Here is a 14,731-nt window from a genome sequence, read left to right on the forward strand (position 1 = left end):
CTTGGGAGCTTTCGATATTTGAGGATTAAGCTAATTTTATTGACTTGTTATGAATTACTCATATTGTATTGTCTTCTAAACTTATTTAAAATAATTTTATACATTTCAATTTCTCCAAATTTAATATTGTTCTGGCTGATGATGAATTTATAGAGTTAATCATAAAGTAAGTTCAGAAACTATCAACACACTTTTTAAGTTTAGGGACAATCAACTTTTTTGAGGAAGAGGTTCATTTTTCAATAAGAAAATATTAAAATATTAAAATATTAAAATACAATTAAATATTAAAATATTCTATTATTCAATGTGAGAATATTTATAAAATAATTATTTGTTGGACCGTAGTGATAATTTTTAGAATTGCTTAACATTGTAGTATTTTTTTTCATCAAAAGTGATATGAATATGAGAGAAAATAAAATATTGTATTTTAGAATAATATATTAAGTTTTGACAACCTTTAAGATTGCTTACGTTGAAGACACGCTAATGTATTAAGTTATGATATATTTTTTTATTATGACAACTTTTAAGATTGCTTGCCATGCGTCATTCAGGCAGGACCGACTCTGCATTTAGTCAATAGAGGTTGCCACCTAGGCCCCCAAAAAATAAGGACTATATAATAATTTTTTCTTAACATATTATTAATATTTTATAAAGTAATTATAAAAAATTAAAAAGACAATGAATATAAATTTTAATTAGTAATTTTATGTTTAAAAGGGCAAAAACAATTTCTAGATAATAATATTTTTATGTTTATAAATAATTTTCTTTTTTTTTCCAAATTTTAAAGTTATAAGATATTTTTTACGTTATATTTTTCTTTATGAAAAAAAGCTTATATCATTTCATTAGATGAAAAAAGTACAACTATAGAAAGAAACAGTAAAGATTAAAACCACACAAACACAGACTAAAGCCAATACAAAATCCACAAAGAGAATAAAAAAACTACAAAAACAAAAAAAAACAGCCACAAAATATACATTTTTTTTTGTCAAATTTAAACTATATAAATATATGTACAGTTTTAAATTTTATTTATGGATAAGGAGCCAATAATTTATTTCTCGTCTAGAGTCTCAAACGATCATAAGCCGGATAGGAGTGTAAACAAGTCTTGGTAGTTCGCAAACTATTCGAGCTCGGCTTGATGAAAGCTCGATTAAAGTTCGACTCGATAGAGCTCGGCTCGAGCACTAACGAGCTAAGTTCGAGCTTTCTCAGGTTCGGTTTCGAAAGCTCGCGAGCAGACTCGATTATTTTTAATTACTATATGTATTTCATATATATATATATATATATATATATATATATATATATATATATATATATATATATTTAATATATATTTCTTTAGTTTATTATTAGTTTTTATCATATTCACAACTCAAATAAGATTTAACCCATAAAAAATTGACATAAAAAAGCTTAGACATTTAAGTCTTTAGCTAGACAATTGCAATTAGGTTTTGATAAATAACAAAATACATTACAAACTTTAAAAAACATTTCATTGTTTGAAAATTTTCGCCGAGTTTGTGTTTTCCGACCATAAGTACCATCTACTATTCTAGAATCTCGACAATAACATGATTGATTTTCTTTATACATATTTTTAACTCAAATTGAGTATGTTATAAGACTTTTTTATTTTCTACACTACTTATTATATGTATGTATGATGAATTTGGTTAAAGCTCGTTAGAAGCTCGATAAAAGATAGGCTCGGTCAAAGCTCAGTCAAATTCTTTCAAAACTCGCTCGGTCAAAGCTCGGTTTGAGAGAGCTCGGCTCGCGATATTAACGAGCCAATACCGAGCCTACCTAGGGTTTGGCTCGGTTCGGCTCGTTTACACTCCTTGTAGTTTGGTGAACTAACTTTTTTTTTACCTATTTTTTTTTTCTTTTTCTTCTCACCATAAAATTTATGTTGCAATTAGTTTGGTTTTGGTTGAAAGCAATTTTCACGTTGTCAAAGAATGCTTATGATTAATTTAATGCTAGAAAACAGATGCTCTAAATGGAAAGTGTGATTTGTTGGGTTAAATAAGGGTAAATTAAACTCATGGCTACTAACTTTACCCATTTAATGGAAAACCACTTAATTTTAAAATGTAACATAAAAGTCATTCAACTTTACACTTTCTAACATTATTGCACTAAACTCCAATCAACGTCTCAAAATGACTATTAATGACCTTAGAATAAAAAAATTCAATAATTAATGATATTTTAAACAATTTTAATTCTTTCGTTTTGATGTCATTTAGACGTTGTTTTATGGGAGAGAAAATGAATTTTTAAAGAGAGAAAACTTCAGAAACTGTGATTTTGAAAAACAAAAAATGTGATTTCATGGTAAATGTCGTTCAGAACAACTTTAATTCTTGAACATTTTCATTTTAAGACGATTAAAGTTTGGTGGTCATAATATTATAAAGTGTAAAATTAAGTGACTTTTATATTAGGTCTAATACATCACCAGCTCCCTGAACTTGCTTATTTCGTATTAATAGCTCCCTAAACTTGTCCATAAAAGTATATTAGCTCTCTAAACTTCTTATTCCGTAACAACTAAATACAAAAACTTATTAAACTTAAATTCTAAAAATACTTCTTCATCTATTTGAGAGGTAGTTTTTTCTCTTCTCCTACCTTTCAACCTATTATAAAAGTTAGTATTGCAGGTTTGAGAGATTGAATAGATGAGATTCGGGAGTTAGTATTATAGTTTTTGTATTTAGTTGTTACGGAATAAGCAAGTTTAAGAAGCTCGTGAAACACTTGCAAAGTTCAAGGAGTTAATCTATTTTTATGGACATATTTAGGGAGCTGATAATACGAAATAAACAAATTTAGGTAGCCAGTGAGATACTAACAAAGTTCAAAAAGTCAAACTATTTTATGGATAAATTCAGGAAGCTCGTGATGTATTAAGCCTTTATATTACATTTTGAAAAATAAGTAAAGTTGAGTTGCCTTACCCCTTAAATTTAAAAAAAAAACAAGGAATCTTATGGCCAAGTAAAATAGGAATGTCTTTTAATAAAGTCCTAAAAAGACTTCCAACTATGTAGGGTTTTCTTTTTTATTGCCATATATTTTGGGAAACCTAATTATAAAATTCCAAACCCTAAAAGAATAAGATTCTTACTAAAAGAAGCTTTTATATATTAATATATTTTATTTTAAGGGTAGCACAAACCACAAATTATTAATTAAACAAAACCCTAATCAACAATATTATATTTTAAAACAATCTCAATTAGAAAAATAATTAATATTTCTTTGACAAGACTCATATGTTTTAATATCAATTTCTGCAAATTCTTTGTCTAAGGATTTCAAATATATGTTTTTTTATTCTTCAAATTAAAAAAAAAAAAAGAAAAACTTATTACATCTGTATAAAGTCAAACTTATTACAAAAAAAATTCTTTCTTTATATTTTTTAAATTATTGACTGTGTAAAATGTGAAGGTTTTTTTCAACTTAAAAAATATATATCTTTTTTCCTTTTTTTTTTTTTTTAATTGAGATTGGCACATGGGATAGAAAAACTTGACGGACATCCCAACTAGGTTGACACCCCCGCCCTAGCCCTCTAAACGTAGATCCTAATTTATTAAAATGGGAAATAAAAGAGTTACAAAGTAAGCTAAAAAAAAGCAGAACTAGGAGAAGTGGAAGACAGTCCTTCCGATCAAATTACACAGGTAAGCTGCAGTACAGAAGGTGGGAATAGTGTCCCACCACAATGTTTGCTGAGATACCGCCAATATTACTAACCAGGACTGTCTGATAAACCAAGGATCCATATTATCCAAATGCCATTTACAATGGTCGAGGCCTAAAATGGTGTGTCAGAAGTGGGGTTCGAACCCACGCCCTCGCAAGAGGACCAGAACTTGAGTCTGGCGCCTTAGACCACTCGACCATCCTGACTTTTTTATCATATCTTTTTTCCTTAATTAATGTCTTACATAGATAAAGATTTTTCTTTGTTACGTACAAATCCTCTTCCATTTACAGATATATAATTATATACAATTATTTGCAGAGAGACTTTCAAATTGCCATTTTATATTATTGAAATCGAATATTTCATGACCTTTTTTTACTTTTTCCAGAAAATTTAAAATTTGAAACTGCAATAAATTTTGAGTCATAATGGTTAATTTTATATAAAAATTAGAAAATTTCTTTTACAAGTTTTTATATTAAGAAAAAAATAATAGTTAATATTGTATAATTATTTTCAAAAATTAATATTATATAATTGTTCTTAAAAATTAATATTTATATATATATTAATAAAATAATAAATTATTTTAATTGTAATATTATATATTTGTTAGTTTTTTTTTTATTTTTGTTGCATTGGATCACTTAAATGGCAATGCAACAATTATAATTTTGTTGCTTTCTCGGTTTTACCTTATTTTTTGTAACAATTTAAACAAATTGTTGGATTAACTTGCTTAAAAGCAACATGACAAGCAACAATTAATATTTTTGTTGCATAATTTTTTTATAATTTTGCTAATTTGAAGATTATTGCAACAAAAATGCAACATTATTAAAATACAACAAAATAAACTCATTTAATGCATCAATTTTCAAGCAACAAATTCACATTTGGTTGCATTAGGGGGTTTTATGGTATAGTGATTATGGATAATGGTTGAATTTCTCTAAAATTATTAGGGTGGATACGGACGACAATGTGTATGAGTTTCGTGGGCACTTAGTACTATCTGATTCTAATTAGATTATTTGAATCTTGTATAAAAAGGTTTGAGACAGAAATGCGATTTAAAAAAAAAAAAATACTTGTGACGGGTTTGGGATGGAAATGGAAAGACCCCATGGGTACATGCCACCAGCTACCCAACATGTATTTACTAATTTTTTTTTTTACTCTTTTCATGGTTAATGAACTCATATTAACAGTAGTGAAACTCTTAACCTGTTGGTTGAGAGCTTACCTATGATCCTAGAGGTTATGGGTTCGAATCACATGGGGTGGGGTGGGTTGAGGGTTTTCCTTTCTCTTTAATGTAATCTTCATTTGTTTAATATAAGTGCATTACGCACAACTTTTGAAAAAAAATGAAATCATATTAAAAAATAAGGAAATAAATGTAGAATTTCAATATAAAATATTTGATGATTTGTATTTGTTGTTAATTTGTATATTATGTTATTTAGAACTTTAAATATTTTAATTTAAAAAAAATGTGAAAGATTTTGTTAAATTTGTGGAATATTAAGTTTATGTATGTTTTGTTAATTTTTAACTTTTTTCTATTATTTAATATATTTAAATGGGTAAATGTATATATATGTGGGTACCTCGGTATTATATGAGATTGTAATGAGATTAGGATTGTGTATCCATTAGGATAATGAAACAGGATGTATAGTTCAATATATAAAAGGGTACATACGAAAATGACATTATTTCTGAGTACCCTACTTATTGTCATCCCTAAAGATGTATCGTTTTACTTTTATCGTTCAAAATAACCTAATTTTATGCATAATAGAAAAATTAGATTAATTATTATTTAGCTCAATTATTATTTTACTACTCATTACCATCCCTAATTATAATGCATTAATATTTTTGGTAAGATTTTTTTTTTTTTAGAGCAGGTAAGATTGTTAATAATGGTATTTAATACTTCATCTATTTCAAAATAGATCACGTTTCAAAAGGATGCACAAAAATTAAGAAATGTAATTAATTGGTTTAAGACTTTTTCACATTTATATTAATGGTATCTATTATCAAAATTTTAAGGCCAACTAAAATTGATTTGAGTGGTTAAGGGCCTCAAATCGCTTAAGTTAGATCTCGAGACAAGTCGTCGCGTACCCAGAAAGCTTTAATTGCGAGGAGATCCACCTAAAGGGGCTCTGACGAGCCTCGAAGCAAAAAATTGGACAAACTATAAAAAAAACATTCTTTGAGTATAATACATATTAATTAAAGATATACTTGTTAAAAACCATTGATTAAATCATACCACCATATATTATGAAAAAAAATTTATCTAGAAAATGATGCGGGGCATCTTTCCCTAGGATCGAGTCCGGACGAGGGAAGTTGGAGGAAGACCCAAGCATGAGCAACAAGCGAGTAAAGAGGCCAAAACAATACAACACAGCAGCTCAGACACGCTTCGCGTGTATTTGGACACGCTCCGCGTGTACTTGAGATTGATCCGGAGAAAGTCCAGAAGGTCACTTACGCAGGACTTGGATGGGGCACGCTCCGCGTGGAAGAAAACACTCTCCACGTGTAAAAAGGAATGATCCGGAGAAGAGTCAGCAGCCAAAGTACGTCCCGCGTACTTTTGGGCACGTCCCGCGTAGAATGAGTACTGATCCAGAGAAGAGCTCATCAGCCAAAGTACGTCCCGCGTACTTTTGGGCACGTCCCGCGTACTTTCACTTTTCAGGAACTTGCTCCTTACTCCAGCTCCTCCTTAATTACAATCCTGCCACTCCTTATTCACAACCCATGCCACTCCCTAATTACCATCCATGCCACCCCTTTACTATCAACCCATTTTACCCTTATTTTATTATTTTAATTAATTATGTTCTTTACCCTTTTGTGTAATTTGTCTTAGGGTTTTAGATGATATAAATTCATCTCTTTCTATTGTAATAGTAAACTTTTTATCAATCAAAAATTATATCTTCTTCAAGAAGCTTTTGTTAAGGTTTTCACCTTCAACAATGGGGATTTCATATTCCTATGGATTTAGTCCATGAAGTTGGGATTCACTCCTTCTAGTTTAGCTAGAGAATTGGTATTCTTTGTTAGTTTACGATTAAAACTAACACGTCACGATTTCAGATAAAACCGATCTGTATCAGTTGGTATCAGAGCCGATTGTTTTCCTTGAACGGAGACTTCTTTCGACAATGATTCAACCGAGTTATTCACAAGCCTTAAAGGAACGTCTTGAAGCCGAGACAATGGAGATGAGGCTCCAATATGTTGAGATGATAAGAAAGACAAGAGAGAACTTGGAGCAAAAAGAGATGGAAAGGCTCCAAAGGGGAACCCAAAATAGCCGGAGACGACAACGTCGAGCCCAACGGAAAAGAGATGGAGAAACCACTATTTCACCTCCTAAAGATTCATCCCAAATCTGTCCCATTTTACACAAGGAGGAGGTAAATCCAAAGCTTTCAAATCTTGATGTGGAAGTTGTGGGTATGCCTATTATTAGTGATGATTTGGTTGGTTGTGATGTTGAAGTAGATTTAAGTTCTCATTGTGGATTTATTGTTAATGAAATTGTTGATGAGAATTTAAATGCATGTGTGAATGAGGAGGAGTGGGGATTGAGAGGTGGAAGTTTTGAGGAAACCCATGTTGAGAAGGGTACTCCCCAAGTGTTTGATGAAATGCCCCTTAGGCATAGCCACATATGTATGCTTAAGGACATTAAGGATATTTGTCTTGAAGAGGGGGAGAAGGAGTTTGGGCTTATTAATCTCTTTAAGGGGAAAGATGAAATTAGTTTATGTGTGGAGATTGATGGCTATGGTGATGGGAGAGATGTTGGTGGTTCTACCATATTGGGTTGTAGTATGTCTTTTGAGTCGGACGGCTTGGCACGTGAATTAGTCGGTTCGAATTGTGAAGAGGAGTGTGAGGAAACGAGAGGTCGTGGGAAAAGACGGATCGTGGATGAAGATGGAAATGAATTTGAATATAACCATGAAGAAGAGGAGTTAGAAGAGGAGATTGATGAAGAGGAGAACCAATCCGAGAGTGAGCTAGAAAGAAATGGGGAACATGATCATTGTGGAGGCGAATTCGAGGATGCGGTTGAAGAGAGAGAGCACGCTTCCGTAGATGAGATATGTAAGGATGGTGAACTTTGTCATAGTGCATATGAGTTTGATTATGATGAAGATGGTAGAGTTTACCATGGGGAGGATGAACGTCGAGGCATTGAGTGGAACCAATATGGGGCCGCTTATGAGGAAGACGAAGATAGAGTCTACTATGATGAGAGTGAGCGTCGGTGTGTTGAGCGGGATCGACACGGGGCTCCGTATGAAGATGATGAGTGTAGATTCTATTGTGATGACGAGTTGGAGGATGTTGACCGGTCCTATAACGAAGATATTTATGAGCATGATGGAGGTAGGGTCCATTATGATGATGAGTCGAGAACCGTAGAGTGGAGCCAAAGCAAAAAAGCTTATGATGATGAAGATCGGTTCCAAGACGACTATAGGTCGGGAAATGTAGAGTGGGGCCGAAACGAAGATGCTTGTGAGTATGATGAAGGTCGGTCCCGAGATGACTATGAGACGAGAAATGTTGGGTGGAACCGAAATGAAGATGCTTATGACGGTGAAGGAAATCGGTTCCAAGATGAGGATGAGGCGAGAAGTGTTGAGTATGAAGACACCTATGAAGTTGATGATGATGGCAATGGGCACAATGTGTATTTGGTGACTAGGGTGCCAATGCCTAGTGAAGAGGAGCCTAGCCAACGTCATCGATTATTTAGAACTCGATGCTTAGTTCTTGGGAAGAAGTGTGAGATGGTGATCGATGGAGGAAGCCAAGTGAATATCATTAGTCGGTCCGCCATGAGCAAGTTTGGGTTGGTTCCCGAGCCACATCCTAGACCTTACCGCCTTGGTTGGGTCAACGAGGTGGAAAAACTTCAAGTTACTCATTGGTGTAAAGTTCCTTTCACTATTGGAGTTTATGGGGATGAAGCTATGTGTGATGTTGTGGAGATGGGTGCTTGTGATGTGCTACTTGGTAGGCCATGGCAATTTGATTGTGATGCCTCACATGCGGGAAGAAGCAACACCTACACCATACGCAACGATAGAATCCGATATGTCCTTACACCTTTGAAGAGTTCTCCAAGTAAGAAAACGGAGACCACTTTGGAAGATTGTCCAACTCGGGAGTTGAATATGAATGGGTGCATTGGTGGAACGGGTGAGACATTTAGTCATCTTGATTTGGGTTCCATGGTTGAGATAGCTAGCCGCTCTCCTAGTGAAGTCAAACCCAAAGAGGAGAATGAGGTTGAGAAGGGGGGTAGCGAAGTTGGAAGTGAGGACGTTGAGCCGATGTCCGAGGGTGACAAGCACGTGTCTTCCAACGAGCCACCTAAAGGGCTTCTTAAAGGGTTTCCACCTTTGAGAAGGCTACCACGAGACATAGCATGGGATCCGGGAGATAGTGCACCTGGTACTACATATGGTGAATTGAGATTTAGAGGGGAGGATGAAGGTTGCTCCATGATGTCTATTGATAGCACCGGGACACCTAGCACATGCCACATGCAAAAGAATCAAGTCCCTTACGTGGTAAAATCTGAACTTATTCTTTTGTACCTTGTTGAGATATTTGTGTTGGAGTCTTGGATGTGTATGTTGAGGGAGAACCTTCCCTATGATGAGCCCATTGTTGGTCCCTTATAACGTAACAAGTTAGTTCCAAGGGGGGGATAGGAACTATTTTAAAATTTAAGTACGTTAAGGCTGACTTCTTTTTCTTTGAAAAGGATTACACAGCGCGCTGAGTCAATAAGACACTAGCTTAGTCAACTGGTGACTAAGTCAGCTTCTTTCTTTGAGTCAGGAGATAGCACTTGAGTCTATTCCTGAACTCAGATACTCAATGCACACAACTCAACGTGACCTCTTTACTTGGTCAGTTTTGTTTAAGCAAGCAATATATATATGAAGGAGTTTAAGGTTAGAAAGATGTTACTCAGCAGATTTATCCAGGTTCGGCCTCCAAGCCTACGTCCTGTCCCCGGAACACGTTCCGAGATTTCGAATTCTCTACTGAGCTCTTTAACGGTAGAGCATCAAACCTTTTACAACTTAGAAGCTGAGTATAACAAGAGTACCTTCCTCTATACATCTACTCACTCCTAATCTCTCGCTGAGTACTATAACCGAGTACTCAGCCTCTCCTTTCTAATCTCTAGAAATGATAAAGATTTGTCCTAAACAACAATTGCTAAGACACTTTAGATGATTGTATAATCACTCTAGACTTTTACACAAATGATATAGAATTTGGTGTAAGAATTTGCTTTGCTTTTCTTCACAGAACTTGAGTAGAATTTTGGTCAGCGTAATGGCTTGATAATGTTCTGTATAGAATGAAGCAACTGAAGGGCTCTATTTATAGAGACATCTGAGACATCGGTCATTTCGAATTTCGAAATAACCGTTGGAGGGAAACGGCTTCCTGTCATTGTCACTCAATTTTGCTCAGAGCTCTTGGCCAATCAGATTTGAGTATCTTCTGTCCTCGGTCAGTGTTGAGCAGCTTTTAGTCAGCTCGGCAGAATGTCTCTCCATTTACGGTAAGGTCAACTAGACAACGTTCTGTGTCTTCTGAACTTTACCCAAAGTGGAAACACTTTGTCTGGAAGTTGTTCTTGCTCAGCTGCTGTCTTGTACTCTTTGTCGATTCAACTCAGCGGCTTCACTCCGAAGTTGTTCAACGAAGGTCTTCTAGATCCTTCTCTTGCTGAGTTGCATTTTGATCGTAACGACAGTGTTTTGCACACGCGGGCCGAGTTGTCTTGATCTGTTTGACTTGGGCCTTAACTTCCGTATGGGCCTTGGGCTTTTTATTCTTTATGTCTTATAAACAATTTTAACTCAACATTGAACAAACACATTAGTATAACAAATCAAAGCATTTAAACTTAGTGTGTTTAGAATATATTTAATTTTACTTAAACAATTTTGTCAAATCAAAATCATGTGGAAAGGTGTTTCAACAAACTCCCCCATTTTGATGTTGGCAAAACTATTCAGCGAGGAACTCAGTGTTGAGCTCCCCCATGATAGTTGGCCTATTATTGCTTAACAAACTCCCCCGTCAGGGTTGAGCTACTGACTTAGTTTTTAACTCTAAACATTCTAAGGTTTAATCGAGTAGGTCTGAGGTCAGTTTTCAGATATAGGTCAGCTCATGGAACATATTCTATTTTACTCAGTTTTAAGCGGAAGGTTTATCATTCAGTGAGCACTGAGTAAATGTCTTGTTCAATGGGTCGTATTAGACAGTGTTTTATAAGCATACAGGACAATGTCAAACATTTGATCAGTATGGGATACAATCAACAAGTATTATAGACAGTAAACACAGTTGATGTAATAGAAGATACATAATAACATAATACTCAGCATCATATGAAATAACTCAAGGTAGGATAAAGGATGCAAGTATTGTATTAAAGTGAAGTAGTCAGCATACATAGCAAAGGAAGAGCATAAAAAATATATAGACTACAGACTAAGTTAAACAAAACTGAGCTAGCCTATTTCTACTTCTTTTTCTTTTGCTTACACTGACTGCTTCTAGGAGCCTCGTGCTGAGTTCTAGCTTGTTCTTTCTCCCCTGTTTTGTCAGCATCGGGAGGAGCAGGAATTCTAAAAGAGTCGGTTAAGACAGCGGCGGTTAGCACGGCGGACAACTTCTTAAGTTTGTCGGCACTTTCATTAATGCCGTCAAAGACAATAACGCCTTCATTCAAGACCTCTTTTGGTATGCCGATTTCAGCAGCGCTGAGCAGGCTCAGTATGTAGGCTTGAGACTTACCTACCCAAGTAATTGAATCTGTCAGGGCAGCAAAGACTTGATGAAAGGTCTTGAGCAGTGCTGAGTCATAGTATTGGCGCTGGATATTATTATGATGCACATGTGTGAAGGTCCTTTGGGTAGTGACCAGAATCTCATTCTGCTTCATCTGGTCAGTGTCCATCTCCTGTTTATTTAAGTTCAGCAGACGAACTGCTTTGCTTATTTGCTCCACCGAGCATTGAGAGTAGGAGGCCAGCTGATTGTTGGTCTTGATTTGCTCAGTGTGAAGCTGGGCAAAAAGCATCTTAACTTCATCAGAAGTGGCATACTGAGTATTCGCAGCTGACAAGGTCTGGAATTGGCCTTGAAGAGTGTTAAGATGTTGAACAGTTGTCAGTTGAAGCTCAGCCAGCTTGGTTATTGAGTCCTGCTTGGGCTGATGTGATTGAATTGAAATCATATCACTTAGCAGATCCTTCAGTCCTTTAACCTCATTTAAGAGTTGAGTGACCTGGGACAGCTGAGTTGATGCATTGTTACTAGACCCAGCAGTAGGTTCATCAGATTGATGAATGTCCTTAATTAATGACTGCACCGAGTTGATGAGTTTTCTACCAGACTCGGTGGCATGCAGATAGTTGAGGGATTCATCATCATGTTGCCTAGTTTCCTCAGTATGACCAGTTTGTGGAGGAGTCAGAGTTATGATAGGGTCAGTGACTGGAAGTGTGTTTTCAAGCTGTACTTGATTTTTTGGAAGAGAGGATTGATCGGCAGTAGTGATGGTCAGTGAAATAGCCATCCTAATGCTGTCAGTGCTGACTGGGGCAGGAATGTTCTGAGTCAGCACAATGCTTGGAGCAACAGCATTAACGAGAACTTGCTCGATCTGGCTCGTTGAGTTAGCGGAAGCATTAAAGTCAGCTTGTTCCTTTGGTGAAGAAACAGAGGCTTGCTTTTCAAGAGAAGCTTGTTGAGAAGAAGGGGTTTGCTTACTGAAAAACTTCAGCTTCAGAGAAGAAGGATCTTTAGTCGGCTTTTGAACAGGGAGATCGATGACTGTTTTCTGACTTGCCTTTACTAATCTTCTTCTGCGAGGAGGAGTGTCAGCTTGGATAGACTCTCCTGAGTGAGAAGGAGAAGTCTCTTCTTGATCAGCATTAAGCTGATTAGCTTGTTCTTGTTCTTTATCTGCACCCAACTCAGTATTAGTTGGGTCAGCAGCTTCTTCTTCACTAGCTGTCTCCTCAGCGTCATCCTGACCGTTTTCTTCTTCTTCTACTTCCTCATCATCCTGATCTGAGTTATCTAATTCTTCTTCCACCTGAGTGATGAAGTGATCATCCAGTTCCACATCATCTTCTTGATGCTCAGCTTCAGTTCCAGATTTAAAACTGAAATTACCGCCTTCCTTGACACTGTGTATAGTGAGAATCACTAGGAACAATGATGTCAGTGGGGATAGCATCAATTGGGGTCAGCTCTGAAGACTTTTTCTTCTTTTGAGGTTGCTTATCAGCATCTGTTCTTTCCTCTATTTCAGGCTCATCTTGCCTGCTTCTCTTCTCGGCTGACTTAGGTCTCTCCTGACCTTTTTGAGAAGCTGACTTTAGCTTCTTGGCCTGAGGCTCAGCCTTCTTTGAAGGAGTCCCAACAGCTTTCCTCTTTCGGGCAGCTGGAGCCTTTGTCCTTTTGCCCTTCTTTGGGACAGTTGTCTCCTCATCAGCCTCATTAGCATTTTTGCCTTTCTTAATTGGTTGATCATACTTCAAGGCACGCAGCGAAGCAGCTGTGATCTCAGAGCCTTGGGCCTCAGTTTCCTCGAAGAGATCAATTTGATGATCTTTGAGGATTCTGGTTATGAGTGAGCTCATCCTTAAAGTTCCAGAGCTCCTCTGGAAGCCGGCTATTAAGAAAACTGGCATGTTGATGGGCTTGTAGGTCAGCATATGCCATATGAAGCATTGCTCGAAATTTGTCGCTGAGCTAGTACAGTTAATCTTGGGGTAGATGTAATTGGTCAGTAGATAGTGTGCCATCTTTTGGTGCTGGCCCATTGATGAACTTGAGATTTCTCCAGAATGGCCAGCGGGCTTGCAGAAGGTGGCAACGTACCCAGTTCCTTCATGATCACCCTTCCTTCTCAGCTTTGTTCCCTCATTCTTCAATTTCAGCAAATTGGCAAGGTAGGTAGGGTTGATGAAGATTGTTTTCTCCTTTACCACGGTTACTAGGTAGTCCTGGTTATCGTTAGCAACCCGTAGGTTGTGGTAGAATTCCCTTACTAGGTCAGGGTAAGTGGGATCTCTAATGGAGAACAGCTCGGTCCAGCCATTCTTCGATATCCATTCACAGAATGGTTGCTCGGTTGTTACGAAGGCCTCAGAGAACCATCGTGAGAAGTCTATTTTCCACTCTCTAACATCTGCGAAGACTTTGGTGTAGGTTCTGACCTTGGTCGGCTTTCCCTTAGATGAGGTGGCTTGGCCAGCTTTGCCTTTGCTCAGCGTAGTGACCTTTGTAGCTTCAGGCGAAGTAGTTTGCCTGGAAGGTTCGTCGGAACTGGTCTTAGGGTGACCGGCACCGGAGATGTTAACGGAAACCTTAGTCATAGTTTCAGAGAAAGATTGGGAAGTTTTGAGAGTTTTTTTTTAGAGAGAGAATGCTTATGCCAGAAAATTCGGTAAGTGTAAAGAGATAACAATGGGAATTTGCCCATTATTTATAGCGGTGAAAAGTGGATCTTATCGAATCCATGTGTCAGTTTTGCCTTAGGATTGTCAACCGACAATGATCCTGGCTTTTATGACACATTCGGCGCATACGTCATCCTAGATGGCTATTCGCGTGCTCTAGCATTAAATGCAACGGATCTTATACTCATCATTTAGAATACTAAGTGTTTTATATTCTAAGTGGTCAGTTTTATACATACGGATGATTTCTCAATTTCAGATAACTACTCGGTGCCAATGTTTGCTCAGTATGTGATATTTATTCATTTACCATTAAACACTCAGCATACATTTATTCACTTAGCAAACAATGGATCATTCAGCATGTTAATTCACTCAGCATGATTCTATATTAAGAGCTGGAATTTACTGA

The 14,731-nt window shown here is 36.3% G+C and overlaps 1 non-coding gene across 1 annotated transcript; it reads right to left on the reverse strand.

The window, feature by feature from the left end:
* Positions 1-3,873: 3,873 nt before the first annotated feature.
* On the reverse strand, positions 3,874-3,957 carry TRNAL-CAA (transfer RNA leucine (anticodon CAA)). The gene has a single exon. It is a non-coding gene; the product is annotated as a tRNA-Leu (tRNA).
* Positions 3,958-14,731: the final 10,774 nt, after the last annotated feature.

The sequence above is a fragment of the Euphorbia lathyris genome, chromosome 9 (genome assembly GCF_963576675.1).
Source record: "Euphorbia lathyris chromosome 9, ddEupLath1.1, whole genome shotgun sequence".
Taxonomy (NCBI): Eukaryota; Viridiplantae; Streptophyta; class Magnoliopsida; order Malpighiales; family Euphorbiaceae; genus Euphorbia; species Euphorbia lathyris.